At 32.8% G+C, this 14,876-nt stretch overlaps 6 non-coding genes across 6 annotated transcripts; 4 read left to right on the forward strand and 2 right to left on the reverse strand.

Annotated features, from left to right (window-relative positions):
* Positions 1 to 293: 293 nt before the first annotated feature.
* Trnap-cgg lies at positions 294 to 365 on the reverse strand. Its single transcript has one exon. It is a non-coding gene; the product is annotated as a tRNA-Pro (tRNA).
* A 399-nt stretch (positions 366 to 764) lies between these two features.
* On the forward strand, positions 765 to 836 carry Trnap-agg. Its single transcript has one exon. It is a non-coding gene; the product is annotated as a tRNA-Pro (tRNA).
* A 4,545-nt stretch (positions 837 to 5,381) lies between these two features.
* Trnaa-agc lies at positions 5,382 to 5,454 on the forward strand. The gene has a single exon. It is a non-coding gene; the product is annotated as a tRNA-Ala (tRNA).
* A 501-nt stretch (positions 5,455 to 5,955) lies between these two features.
* Trnat-agu lies at positions 5,956 to 6,029 on the forward strand. The gene has a single exon. It is a non-coding gene; the product is annotated as a tRNA-Thr (tRNA).
* Positions 6,030 to 6,453: 424 nt separating this feature from the next.
* Positions 6,454 to 6,574, reverse strand: LOC114876229. Its single transcript, XR_003789344.1, has one exon. It is a non-coding gene; the product is annotated as a U5 spliceosomal RNA (small nuclear RNA).
* A 7,491-nt stretch (positions 6,575 to 14,065) lies between these two features.
* Positions 14,066 to 14,137, forward strand: Trnac-gca. The gene has a single exon. It is a non-coding gene; the product is annotated as a tRNA-Cys (tRNA).
* The last annotated feature ends 739 nt before the right edge of the window (positions 14,138 to 14,876 follow it).

Consider the following 14,876-nt stretch of genomic DNA (forward strand, 5'->3'; position numbering starts at 1 on the left):
TTAACGTTTGCAGCATTATTTAAAATGTGTACAAATATATAATAAATGTTTGTGAAAGAAAAATTAAGTCAAATTTTCTGATCAAGTTTTATTAATATTTCAATCATATTTGGCAATAATACACATGTAAATTAAAATATTTACGACGTAAGTAAACAAAACCATTTCTCTATCAATAATAGAACATTCCAATTTAGAAATAAGCAGAATAACACGACACACTACATTAAAATAGTTATAACTATGAAGTTTAAATTATTAATAAAAGGTTTGAAAAAAATAAATCAATTTTTGGGCTCGTCCGGGATTTGAACCCGGGACCTCTCGCACCCGAAGCGAGAATCATACCCCTAGACCAACGAGCCAACTTGTCAATGTCGTTCATCTTAATGACTACCAAGCTCCTGACAAGATAAACATAAATTAGGTAATAATATATACTTATAAACATATAAAAACATCAAGTAAAATGTATTATCTAGTCATTCATCACTCAATTCCTTCAAACAAGTTGTACGAATTCAAAATTTCAATATATTCCTACAATATTTATTAAATAACCTTCTTTTAAAATAATATTTATGAAATTAAAATGTATTATCATTTTTCTGATTAAAATTGAAGATTCTAATGTCTAAGAGGATTATTTTGCTAGATTAAAATGTGGAATCAATGTTACCGACTGAGGAAACGGATTTAGGTCGATTTCTCAATAATTTGTTCTCCACGATCAGCTTTTTAGTGAAAGGATTGTTTATTAATCTGGCTCGTTGGTCTAGGGGTATGATTCTCGCTTAGGGTGCGAGAGGTCCCGGGTTCAAATCCCGGACGAGCCCACATTTTTTTGTTTAAATAATCAATTTGTCAATTTTTTTATTTCTTATGAAGGTACCAATGCTCTCTAATGAATACTTCATACTTTCAAATTGAAGAAAAGAAGTTTAAACGCGTAAAACTTTCAATATTTTGTACTGAAACATATGTACTATATTGTAATACAAAACAATAGCAACAGACCTTTGCAAAACATAAAGTGACACATAGTGTTTTAAATTTATTTCATAACTTGAAAAATATAAAATGTATACATGAAATAAAGTTTTTCAATCGCTTAAAGTGTCTTACATTTTCAAGATACAACTACTTGAAATGTTGGGGTCTATACCAACCATTATTTCATCCCTTGAAGATGACTTCCGTTTCTAACGCGCCCTGTATTTCGCACATATAATTGATTTTAAATACAATTATTCGTTTATATTTTTATTATTTATATGTTTCGTACCAAAGTGATGTATATATTTCTTAATTTATTTATCATATTGAACTTGAATATTTTATGTAATTCATTTAAATTGTAACATATGAATTAAAATTAAACGTTTTCCTAATGAATACGGTCGCATTCAAAAGAATGGAAATTTTTAAAATTTTCACACAAATTGAACACAATACATTTATACACAAGTATATTGAAAAGCCATATTTTCTTGGCCATACCACATTCTGATTGTTAGTTATCTCAGTCAATTTTTTTTTCTAGTTTATGGATTCTGATTTAAAATTTATTAAGATCATTACAAAAATTAAAATATTTAAATCTATTAAATGATGGGAGTTAATATAAAAATTCGCACTGATTGAATTGGTGAAATTGCATAGCAGCAGAACAAAAGCTAACAAAGCGGAATTTTATTTCAAAAAATTTGTTTACCTCTCCACAGTGATATAACGAAGAAAAAACTTAAATTGCAATTCGACTTTCTCAAACTTTCTCTTACAAGGAAAGGCACGGAAGTGTCCCCCTCCGATTTTGATGAAACTTCGTACATTTGTTAAGCAGGTAAAAATAAGGGACACGTTTCTTTTATATCTGCTGAGACGCGACTTTAAGGGGTGAAACCACCACTCGAAGTTTCGACCTGAAACTGCTATCTCGAAAACCAAAAGAGATACGTGAAAACTTCTAATGGGTGGATTTAATGATTTTTTATATATAATAATATGGTGTTAACAGATTGTCAAAAATACAATTTGTTTATAACAAAAAAAATGTTTATAACATTATTTTACAACTTATTTAAATTTATGTAATCTGTGTCCGAAAACCGGTGAACAAAATTTTTCCATACACAAAATCCGTACACGTCTAATGGTTGTAAATATTTTGTAGTCCCTGCTGGAATCGTAAATACTACTAATTCTTTATTTTGGGCCACAAAGATGACGTTCGGGGCCTTGCAGACAGCCCCAGCGGTGACATGTGCCAACCCCTCCTCTCTGTGGTGTGGCCCGGGCACCGGTTTACCGGTGGCAAACGGGGCTCTGGCTGTGGACGTGAAGCACCTGGTGGGATGAGCTGAGACCACGCAGGTAAGCTTGATAAAGTAGACGCGTCCTAGAGCAAAACTCCTCACACGCCGACGAAGAGTTTGGTGTTGTGTCTTCCCCCCGTGCGATGATTGGTTCGCCATGAGCGGGATTGCTCCGGCCCGTCGCCCCTTGGTAAGGAGGTGACACTGGAGGTAGATAAATTAAGCGCTATGCGCCCTTTAACACCGCCGGTATAAGCGAAAGCTTCGGAACGGCAGAACGGGTTTCCCAACCCCACAAGGCTCTTTATCGACAATAACCAATAACCTAATACTTTATTTTCCGGTGTAGCTTCCACAATACTACGACTACAATGTCCACTCCAAGAATCTAATAGTAAAGCAGTCTTCTCGTTTGTATTAGGAAAGTAAACTTCTTTTAACCAAATTTTAAAATGTTCGTTGGTCAGTTTTCCAGATGTTGACGCGGTAGCCAAACTGTTCGTTGGTTTAAACATAGTTTGTTGTACCCTAGGTCTAAACTCTCCAGATATTTCCTTTAACACGACGAAGAGAGGAGATAGCAGTTTTCCGCTTGAAGATATTGTAGGTTGTATAGTGTAGCTATGAGTAGTGGATGGAATTGACTGTATTACCGCTTCTACTTTCTTCGTACTTTTCAATCGCCAAAGTTCGTCTAGAATGTAATTCGAGGTTGAAACCACTTTGATCTGAATTATACAAATTCTCAAATCCGTAACGATCGGTATAGGATTTAACACGCTCCAGAAAGTTATGAGAACTTAAAATCAGTTCTGGTTCTTTATCGATACTGAACCTCGTCACAAACTTTGTAACTTTTCGCGATTCTATACCATATGCTTATTTAAATTTTAACAACCATGTACGACTAGCTGTAAATGATGCTAAATCTTCTTTTAATTTTGCCTGTAACGCCCACCGTCGAATATCTATGTCATGTGTTATTATATTTGACCGAATTGCTTGTATAACATTTTTGTATGTATAATCTGCAATACACAGTATTAGAAGTATTGACTATCAATCTGAAAATGAACCACATATGGCTATTATTACTTATGCTCGGTACCGAAAGCCTTTATGTTTGAAGCATTTCTTCGAAGAGTATCATTTTTGTCACGACTATGTTCCTTAAGTTATTCAAATTCCTTGTTGCATATTAAAATTATCAATTTCATACATCCACCCTGAAGTATGTATAGCTTTAATTATTTTATATCAAGCGATACAAATTTAACAAAATTAACCATTGTATGTTATAAAAATAGTTGTTTTCCACTTTTGCGGATAAATAACATCGGTGTATAACGTCAGATACAATTAAAGTATCACGCGCTGACTCAGCGAGCGTACGCGCGAGTCATAAATAATAAAAATCTGCGGAACTGTAGGAGGGAATTTCATAAACATATATATCAATGGATTTGGAATGAAATGTTCTACATTTTTTGTCAGTACATAAATTTAAATAAGTTATAAAATAATGTTATAAACATTTTTTTTGTTATAAACAAATTGTATTTTTGACAATCTGTTAACACCATATTATCGTATATAAAAAACCATTAAATCCGCCCATTAGAAGTTTTCACGTATCTCTTTTGGTTTTCGAGACAGCAGTTTCAGGTCGAAACTTTGAGGGGTGCTTTCACCCCCTAAAGTCGCGTCTCAGCAGATATAAAAAAAGACGTGTCCCTTATTTTTACCTGCTTAACAAATGTACGAAGTTTCATCAAAATCGGAGGGAGACACTTCCGTGCCTTTCCTTGTTAGCCACATTAGTTCATTCTGAACTGACCTTTTTCCTAAACGCTTACTCTCATTTCCTGAGAAAGGATCCACGTGAACGTACAAATTTCTACAAACATAAGCAGATTTTTTAAATCTAACATTTCAAATAGTGCAGACTGCTCACATAATAGATATTTAAATTAGGTTTCCGCAATTTTTTAAATGCAGCAAATTCTGCAACAGAAATGCATTGGAAATAAAAGGATAATAGCATTTGAATACTTTGCGTAACAACGAAACCATTTATATAACATTGGAAGATAAAAAGTAATAAGAGATATGACCATGAAGGTGGTGATTGTCATGATCAACTATTTTCAGTATCTTATTACCATTTACCGGAATTATATTTTCATTTGCAATGAGAGAAAAATGTTTCTTATGGAAATTTTTCTCTACGAAGATATAAGTTCAATCAAAAAAGTTCATTAGCATATAAACATTAGATATTCTCTGTATTTTTTAATGTTTTTAGTTGCCTAATAAATATATTCAATGATGGTTTGTGTACGAAATGAAATAAATATTTTAACTCTTTAATGTTTAGTACGCTTATGTTGAGTATTGATACTAGAATAAACATTATTAATTGAAAATTTCCCAAATTTTGTTCTATAATTAATTAAAATGAAAAATGACCCTGAGAAACAGTTTTAAGAATAAGCATTTAGAGTTTGAAATGTATTTCCTTTCCTGTATTATTATTAATTCTGATAACGTACAGTTGATCAACTATTTTAAAACCATATTCATAATAATCCCTCTAAAATTCAAAATAATCCTTCGTAAAATTTGTTTTGTGCTTTTTATTCAATTCCATTTAAAAACCTGTAACTTATTGTTAGGTAATTGTTCTGACTCCAGAAAATATTGTTTATACTTCCAACAATACACAAATCAATGTAACAGTTTTTCCAAACCTGCAAATGAGAATACAGTATTGCCTCGAAATAAGCGACTCGCTATCCTCTCTTCTTTGTTTGAAGTGGCCCACAAAGTGAAAGGTCTGGGAAATGAGTGAGAGGTCCGTTTGCCGCTACCTCGGATCTCTCACTCGTTTCTCGTGTTCTCTATCGTCCCGTTTCGAGAACAAAGTCAAACTGAATAGCATACCTGCTTCGTAATAAGTAACTGTTCGGTCCTGAGCGAGTTGCTTATTTCGAGGCAATACTGTACTTTCAATATACATAAATGTACTGCGCATTGAAGTACTTAAATAAGAAAAAGTTTCCACATGGGGGCGTAGCTCAGATGGTAGAGCGCTCGCTTAGCATGCGAGAGGTACCGGGATCGATACCCGGCGCCTCCAGAAATAATTGTGAAATTAATATTTTTACCATTCAGATATTGATAAATAAAGGTATATTGCCATGGTTATTTTTAGGAACCTTCAATAGTTACATAATACGTTGAACGCTGCAGTGTAAATGAATGTGTGTAGTCAGACAGTGATATTCCGCTTGTAGAAGTTAGAAATAGTTAATTTTCAGATTTAACATAAGATTCCAAATTGCTGCTGTACATTATTAGATTATCATAATGCTATCAAACATCTATTTTTACTTTTATTTTATTAATTACTTGATTACAATTAGATTTAAATAGTTACTACGTTCAATGGGTTAAGAGGACAGTTATTTTGCGACACTAGCCAGATGCATCTATAGAATCCTCCGCGCTAGGTACTAGAAACCAAAACATTTGTCTATCTGCTTACATATCTATGCATTATGGATTTATATTAATAAAAATATTCTTTATGAATTGTTTATGCAGAAAGTTATAAATATGAAGAAAACTCGAAAACAGCGGCGCCGTGGCTTAGTTGGTTAAAGCGCCTGTCTAGTAAACAGGAGATCGAGGGTTCGAATCCCTCCGGGGCCTGCAAACTGCAGATGTTTTTTGCCATTGAGACAATTATTTTTATACTTTTATCGCCAACAGATTATTTTATCTACAAGAGATTCGAACATAAATATATAATTTTAAAACATTATGCAATAAAAGTTATGAATCTACAATGTATTAAAGAAAAAGTATAAATATTAAAATACTTCGTGGTATATACCAATTTGATAAAAATTATTTAAGAAAAAGTTATTACAATTTCTCCTCGTAAAGAAAGCAAAGAATCTGCTGTTTAAAGTTCTATAATAAATGCTTCACCAAATTTTATAATTATTATAAATTTTACCTATAAATATTAACGTTAAATGTGAGTACCACGCTATGTTTCTTCTTAACTAAAAACGTGAAGGTTGGAATTAAAATTTAATGTAAAAATATTTATGTTTTTCATTATATTATGACCCAACTTGCGTTGGGCACTACAAAAAATTTCTATTAAGACTCATCAATTATTCCCCTCCACGGAAATCTTTAGTAAAAGGCGAAAGATTTATACGTGATTTGAAGGGAAACCAGAGTGCTAGCTCAATCTCCCGTTCATAATATATATCCTCGTCATTCACCTTTAACAGCGAGAAAGTTCGCCATCTAGTGGCCTACTTGTACATTAAATCAAACTGAGAAAATAAATATAAATTCTTTTTACACTTAACTTATTTGTTGAAATGGTAATTGTCGCTAAAAATATACATAAAAATTCTTATTCAGCAATAAATTTATAAAAGGTGTACTATTATATATTTTTGTAAACATTAATAACTACTAATATTAAATCCAACATTGCATTCATATCATATGCATCATATTGCATCAGAATGCATTATATTTTTATATATATACATTAATCTGTAATTAATTATATTTTTTAATAATAATAATGAAAGTATTCACTAGTAATGTGAATACTAATATGTCAGAGGACACTAATATGTTTTCTACTAATATATTAATATTAAATATAGTGAAATGTATAATAACAGTAAAAATTTCAAATTGGTGATCTGAAATGAATGTTTTGAGTTGTGTCACTGACAACAGTTACTGATTTCGTAGGAATAATTCTTTAGTGCGCCACCCGATGGCGACACCAACATCGTTGAATTCGAGTAGAATAGTGCAGGCATTCGTATACAAGTGTTTCTTATGCATCAAAGAATCCATTTAAATCTGTATACACCATACGCCTTATTGGACAGTACAACAGATGTTAAAGATAAGTGTTACACCTTAGTTTAGTTCCATTACCAACATAAAATCTATGTACTTAGAATTAAATTTTATGTTTATTAGCTCTTTTATTATTTTGCTTAAATAGTAAATATAGTATGCATATTATTTTAATATAAAATGTTAGGGAGAATAAAGTTCATACATTCTTAATGCAATTAACCTTATAGAGACGGCGTTAAATTTCTTTTGCGCCAAATTTTCTAAGATAGGATTCGGTGTTTTATTTAAGTATTTGTGTTTTATTGTCACCTGGGTAGAATAGAAAAGAAATGACTTCTTTTTTTTTAAGTTCAATTATGAAAAACATAAGTACCTACAACATCTACAAAATATACCTGCCCACTTTGTCAAAATGAACTTGGCTCATCCTGTATTTGATAAACAAACAGTATTCAACGTAGTAATCATTCTACCGAAAAATAGACTCGTATTAAATCTCAGCCCATCTCAACTTTAACATTAACTCTTTCACTATGGTAATTTAAATAAAAAATGTTTACACTATATGAATATGAACATGGAATAAAATTCTTCCTACTTACCACATAGAGTTATTTCGACAAAAATTCTGGTTTATTGAATACATTTTACACTGCATACGTTCTATTTCGTTGTGATTTATTTCATTATCTTTTCATATAATATAACAAATGATTGCTATTGATATAAAAATAAGTACAGTTGCTTTTAGTACACAATCACCACTTTTTCGTAGTTCAATTTTTTGAATATCTTTTAATAAGAAGAGGATTCAAATTTATTAACTTTATTCTAAATGTTCTACACATTACACACAAAATATAGACCTGCCGTGAATGTGAAATTTATTATTATAATTTCATGGGTTTACAGATTTAAGCAAGAGTATAGTGTTCTATCACTGTACAAGAACAAACGAAGACTGTTCGTCTGGTCAAAACAAAAATCTTTTCAGAGTGTTGCATTCTCCAAAGTCCTTGATGACCTTGAATTTACGACGCTAGAATCGTTGGATTCGACACACATGGTCCCTATCATAAACAATAGTATAGAACTTACTGTCCGGTTTTTCTTAAGGTGTTTATACATACATCGGTTAACCGTATTTGAGCATAATTTTTACATATTATCGTCAGTCTAACCTGTGAAGAAAATAATGAAAATTTATTCTAAAATACTAATTGTAAGTTGTACCATGACTTATGGACGGGGGTGTATGTATGTATATTGCTGACGAAGTGTGGATCGGAGATGCACCTTTACATCGGCAGCAAAAGAGTTAATGCTCATCAGACCGGTAAGCTCGCGTGTGTCGCGTGCTTGGAATAAATGCGTGAAAAAAGTGTGACGAACGGTATGGACATCGGCATGCGTTCGCGTCTTGCAATAGGCAGCAGGCCACGCATGCAGATGAACTCGTAGGCTACGTCGATAGCAACGGCAAGCAGGGGTTCTGTCGATTGAAAAAGGGACAGCCGATAACAGCGCGAAGGGTAGCTGAAATGGGGGTTCGTTTACCCCTGGAAGAGTCACCCTGTCCTCATCGATCCTCATCCTCCGCCTTTTCTACGGGCGTCCCCTCTTTCCACCCTCTTGTTTCTCCCTCTCTCGTACCGCTACTACCATCCTTGTAACGCCTCATTCTATTTCTACTACCACCCGCGCGATTCTATCCTCTCTCTGTCCCACGACTTCTTGCATCTCGCTCCGCGCCTCTCTCTATTCCTCTTGTCCGATACTCCCGTCAGCATCGCGAAGAAATTCACTTTCGCGAAAAAAAGGAACCCGCGAAAAATCGATGCTGGCCGCCTATTGGTCACGTAGTCGGTGGATCGCGACCGCATTGGTGCTCGCGGACTCGCGGGCGTGGCTTAAAGATGAGCTCTCGCTATGTCATCGCTTATATTGATCCTATACTCGGGCCAGCCGGTGGAGAACGACGTGGGCACACACCGACGTTGATCCACATGCATGCCGTGTTACGCGGCCCACGTTCCATTGCGAGCTGATCCGTGCACGCGCGGCCGAGCACACGTCCATTTCCGTTTCCACGCTTATCCGCTGCCGGAACCCGCGCCACGGTGTGCCCTTAACACGTTCGATGTGGACTCCGCCGATCTACGTCGTCTCTGATCTTAACAGTATGCGCGCGACGGGGATCTTCATCACATTCAATAATTAATATTATTTTTACTTATTTCATTCACCTGAAAATGCCCACAATTCTTCCTAGGTTGTCCCAAAATTGAAAGCGAATGGTAGAACCTGAATGAAATCTGCACGTTGCCTCCGACGTTGCACCGGAGTGTACATACCTTGGACAACATAAGAGGAATTAGTTTCGTGTTATCTTTCTGCGTAGAATGAAATTTCATGCATTCGCACAAAGGAAATAAATCTAAATCTAAACACGGAATTGATCCAAAGTGATACGTGCTCACACGTGGTACGTGCTCGGACAACATCAAACGCCAACGGTCTTAGGGACCGTAGAATCTACCCGTTCTCATTAGATCATTGAAGTCAAGCTACGTTGGGCACGGTTTTAGCCCTTAAGTGCTGTGTGCTGTTAACATATAAAGAAAAATAATGAATTAAAAAGTCAGAAAGGCTATACATAGTTTGTTCAATAACATAGAAGAATTTAATTTCCTGGAACGCCATCCTGTAGGATTTCTTTGAAATAGCTGATAATCAGTCAATTATTAAGATGTTTTTTTTGGGTAGCAAGCGTTGTATACAGGCAAATGTGATTGAGGTCTAAATTGACTCCTTATTTTGATTTTAGGGTATATTCGCACACGCACAGTGTGCTTGAAACAATGGCAACAGTTCGTTTCGAATTGGGTAGTATAGTATATTCAGTAACCATAACTTAAGACATTTAATTTTAGGTTAGAAAAAGGTAGATTCGATAGCTTTAAGGCTTATTTTCATATTAATAGTGTACAGAGTACTATGTCAAGTTTATAAATTGAAAGTATCACAAAGAGAATAGGAATGTATGTTGCAGAACGTAATACATATTTGCCAAAGAGAATTCCGAGCTGTACATCTATACTTCAAAACGTGCCTTTATGCGAACTCCAAACGCTGCGAAATGTGATTAAGAATCGTGATTATATTATAAATACATGCAACGTGAATTTCAGCATTGTTGGAATTGATAATGTTTAGTTGCTCGGTGCAATCACGAAAGTTATAATACATCATTTTAAAATCTCAAGTTCAATACAAAAATGAAATTAAATATTTTCTTAATTATTTTTTAACCAATAATTTTCGATTTATATATTAAGAACATATTACCTATAAGTAAAGAAATATTTTATAGATATTAGACTTAAAATCAACAGCTATCATTTTATTTAAATTCACTATTCATTGATAATATTTGTAAAAATTAAAAGTTAAATGTTTGAAAAGAACATTCAGTAGTACAAATTCATTCTCATAAATTTTATCAAATTCAATAATTTCAGAAATGTGTAGTATTATTGAAGTATCGTAGATAGATACATTATCGAAGAATTATTTTATATATATATATATGTACACATATCAATATTGATAGCGCGGAAACAAATCACGGATAACACTTCCTGATGATAGCTGAATCTTTCATTCACTCCTGAATATCGAATCGGGGGATTTCGAGGTCGATAGTCTCGAAGAATGCATGAGGGAACCGCGTGATTAATTTATCAGCTAGAATCTCTCTCTTCATTATGAACGACACATATATTTGGGTTAATGGTGCCAGCTGGTTTGAAGCCAGAATAGTTTACGTGGTAGATGTGTGGTAAGAATCAAGTACTTACTTGTGTCTTCATACTGATCCCTTTGCATTTCATGTAATGAACGCCTTGTCCTTTAAGATGTAACAGAAATCTTGAAAACTGAAAAAGAAATAAGAGTCTTGAATAACTTTCCGATTCTGTAGTGTATGTATACTATTACAATTAGAATTTTTATTGTAAAATAATTTAGATTAAAATTTTTTCTTTTTATTTTTTACATAATTGAAAAAATTTAATTCATGAATTTAAAAGATGATAGGTATGCTTATAATTTTTACAATTTGCCGTTGAAAGAATTAAAAAATTTACCTATTTTATTTGAAAATTTACAAACTTGGGTAAAACTATAAAAAATGGACTTTGACACCGAGTTTCCTGATTTTTAAATACGCATAGAGAGAAGTGTCCTGTGTAAAATGCACTTTGTTCAAGACTTCGAACGATTACGATTCAAAAGTTATGAGGGAAAGAAAATCGAATATATTACTATTCAATCAAAATGAACTTTGCAACTGTTCTAAAAATTGCTACTGCTTTATTCTTCTTTATTTAGATTGCCCTTATGCAAGTTTAAAGCATAACGATCAGAATATGAGACATTCAGCGCAAATTTTTTCGCCTTTCTAGGTCATAAGTCTACTATACCCTAACCTAATCCATTTTCAGTATGTAGGAAATTCATGAATGAATAAAGACGAAATGTTTGAGCGCGCTACCAGTAATTTTATTACTTCGCATAGGAAAAGTATCAAAATCTATGATGAAAACATACTACTATACGATAATTATCCATTTTTAAACACTTATACTCAATTCACTGTAATGTAAGAAATACAAGTTCTTTTTTTGTCATGATTTTTGAATCGAGATTATCCCAGGACTCTGGAGATTACTCAGGGCTCATCTCTTTACAACATTTCCAAAAATCAGCGAAATAGGCGTTGAAGCCTCTTTTTCTATAATTTTATCCTGTAGTAAATTCATTTTCCTATTTAATAAAAGAATAATTTTAAGAAAGTAACGTAACATTTCTTAAACTAAAGAAACTAGTTTCTCAAGCACGGAAAGTAGCAAGAATTGTAAAAATTTATACTGAACTGAAGTAAATTGAGTTTCTTTCCGACTTTCTAGTTGTCACGGTATTTAAATACGGTGCGCAATCAATTTCAAAAGTTTTGAAGGTGAACGGAAGAGGTAGCAAAAAGCAGGGGCGTGAGTTATATCGTGACTGTTTTGATGGATTAATTCGCGAACCGAACGGAAAGCTGCAAAGACCGACTTCGGTGTTGGGTGGTTCGTTTCATTTTTCTAGTTAGCCGGGGAACTATTGAAAAACGACTCGTCGTTCTGTATGTTGATTTTTCGAATTCGACTATGTATTGTACTTCGATAATTGTACCTCAATGCTTTCTAAATATAACAAAATATTACAGGATCGAAGCATTTTTTATTTATTTATTTATTGTCGTGTAAGCTGACTGCCACCAGTGATCATTAATTATCATTTATATTGGTGGTTGTCTTACTTATGTTATCATAAACTTCCACTAAAATTAAAATATAAATAAATGACTGCTTATACACGATTTGTTAAATAATAGTATTTACATTACAATTTCCTCTTGCATTATTTTTCTATTATTTATTATATATTACTTAATATTCTTATTTATTCTAAAAAGAATATGATTCCTTTTACACACTTTTTATTATTCAGGCATTCCTTTACAGTTGAGGGTAGTTTAGGATGCAAAGAAAAAAAAAGGGTTATTCTTGATAATTCGAAGTAGTTTAAAAAATGTTTCTGGTAAATTAGATTACCGTCAATTTGAAGGTTGAAATTTTCCCTTCGCAATGATTGCCTGAAATCTTAATGTACGACTTTTCATTGCTCTTTTATTGTAATTTAAATGAAGAAGAAAAAATACAGTAGCAATAGCTAATTTTATTCATTTATTTATTAATACTGATAACATATATGAGGTGTCAATTCAAAGTTTGTTCATCTGATTAACTTAAGTCACCGAAAACAAGAATGTAAAAAAGGAAGGAGAAGGGAAAGCAAAGTTATTGATGTCACGTTCACGCTCTTTTCACAAGTCCCTTTTGAAGAATCCCATGCTCTTATGGGGTCCTATACACATCGATTGCGGACCATGTGCGCCTTAGTCACGGTGGCATATGGCTAAGTCCTGAAGCCACTAGGTGGTCCTCAGTATATTACTCTACCTGTCGTCATCCGTTCCTTATGGGGGGTTCAACTCATGGCTATTTGTATGACAACAAAAGTTGTTTTTATACTGCCCCATGTCAGTCATTGATGACCTGCAATTACTAGAAAATATATGGTAGTTGTGGTACGTGCGAATTCATTCGTTCTTTATTCAATGACCACTATGGATACGTCAAAATTTTTGTTCTATAGTAAAAGAGACTTTCCACATTAAAATTTAGATGTCATTTTTTTTCAAATTGAAAAATAAATAAAAAGTAGGTATTTAAACCGCAAAAGATATTTCTTACTTAATACTGAAAGAATATTTAACTTATGTACAATTAATTAATAATTTAAATATAAATAGTTCAACGTTTTGTAATATATCAATTATTTTAATTGAACAGGCAATTATTAAATCATGTCAAATGCAGTTAGAGTTATATTACATTTTATTTGGAAATAAATGTAATAATATAATAATTTTATTTCATCATATGTAGTAATATTAAGTCTAATCATTTTCTGTATCTATATTCTCGTATTATATGTATAATAATATTATTCAGATAACAATCAGCTCTTTTGTTATTTTATGTTTAATTATCTTTTTAAACAAATTTTAATGTACGTACACCTATGTGTATGTTAGATGCTATTATATATCATATTACTTGTTCTACTTATTATGTATAAAATTATTTTTGTAAAATAATTAGATTTATCTATTAATTAGAATAAATTAGAACATCACCTGAAAACTGGTATCAGAGAACCTTATATTAATTGGGGGTATAGCTCAGTGGTAGAGCATTCGACTGCAGATCGAGAGGTCCCCGGTTCAAACCCGGGTGCCCCCTTACCCTTATTTTTTCATCTTTTTTTATCTCTTATTCTACACATTTTATATTTGAATGTTATTTATAAGTTGGTTTGTCAATATAGGAACCAATTCCAATGAAATGACTATTTTTAAATGGAGGAAATTACTATGTTTAGACGTTCATTTAGGCCAATTTACTATCTATTATTAATTTATTTATCTGTAGTTTAAACCTATATATGTATAGATGCAGGTAATGCTGGTTTTCTTAATGTTAAGGTCGTAATGTTGTTTTCTTATATTTCAATACAAATACTGATAAATGGTACCTGCAATAACAAAAAGTAAATAAAACACAATTTTATTTTACATAATTGTAGCATCAAGTTTAACCTTAGAAATCCCAAGGGAAAGTTGAAAAACTTTCACAAATCCTTACACTTTTCAACCTTTTGGAATACTCGTTAGGGTTAAAGTACTCAAAAAGATGGCTACAACATTATTTTCATTTTTTTTTAAAAACAAATTTTAAACTACAAAGAAAACATCGTGTTACTATGACGCGTCTTTTTAAGAACAGAAGGTTTATCGATCAATTTTTAAGATCATGTACCTAATCACACTACATGAATGTTCCAAGCGAGAACCACCTGCTGTAGCATTAAACGTTAAATCCGTAAGCTCCACAAAATATTCGATAAAATCCGTGAAATGCCCTCTATGTTCCGGATGATCAGGCCAATTGGCCGATCGCCAAATGAAATGTATATGCGGCA

The sequence above is a fragment of the Osmia bicornis genome, chromosome 2 (genome assembly GCF_907164935.1).
Source record: "Osmia bicornis bicornis chromosome 2, iOsmBic2.1, whole genome shotgun sequence".
Taxonomy (NCBI): Eukaryota; Metazoa; Arthropoda; class Insecta; order Hymenoptera; family Megachilidae; genus Osmia; species Osmia bicornis.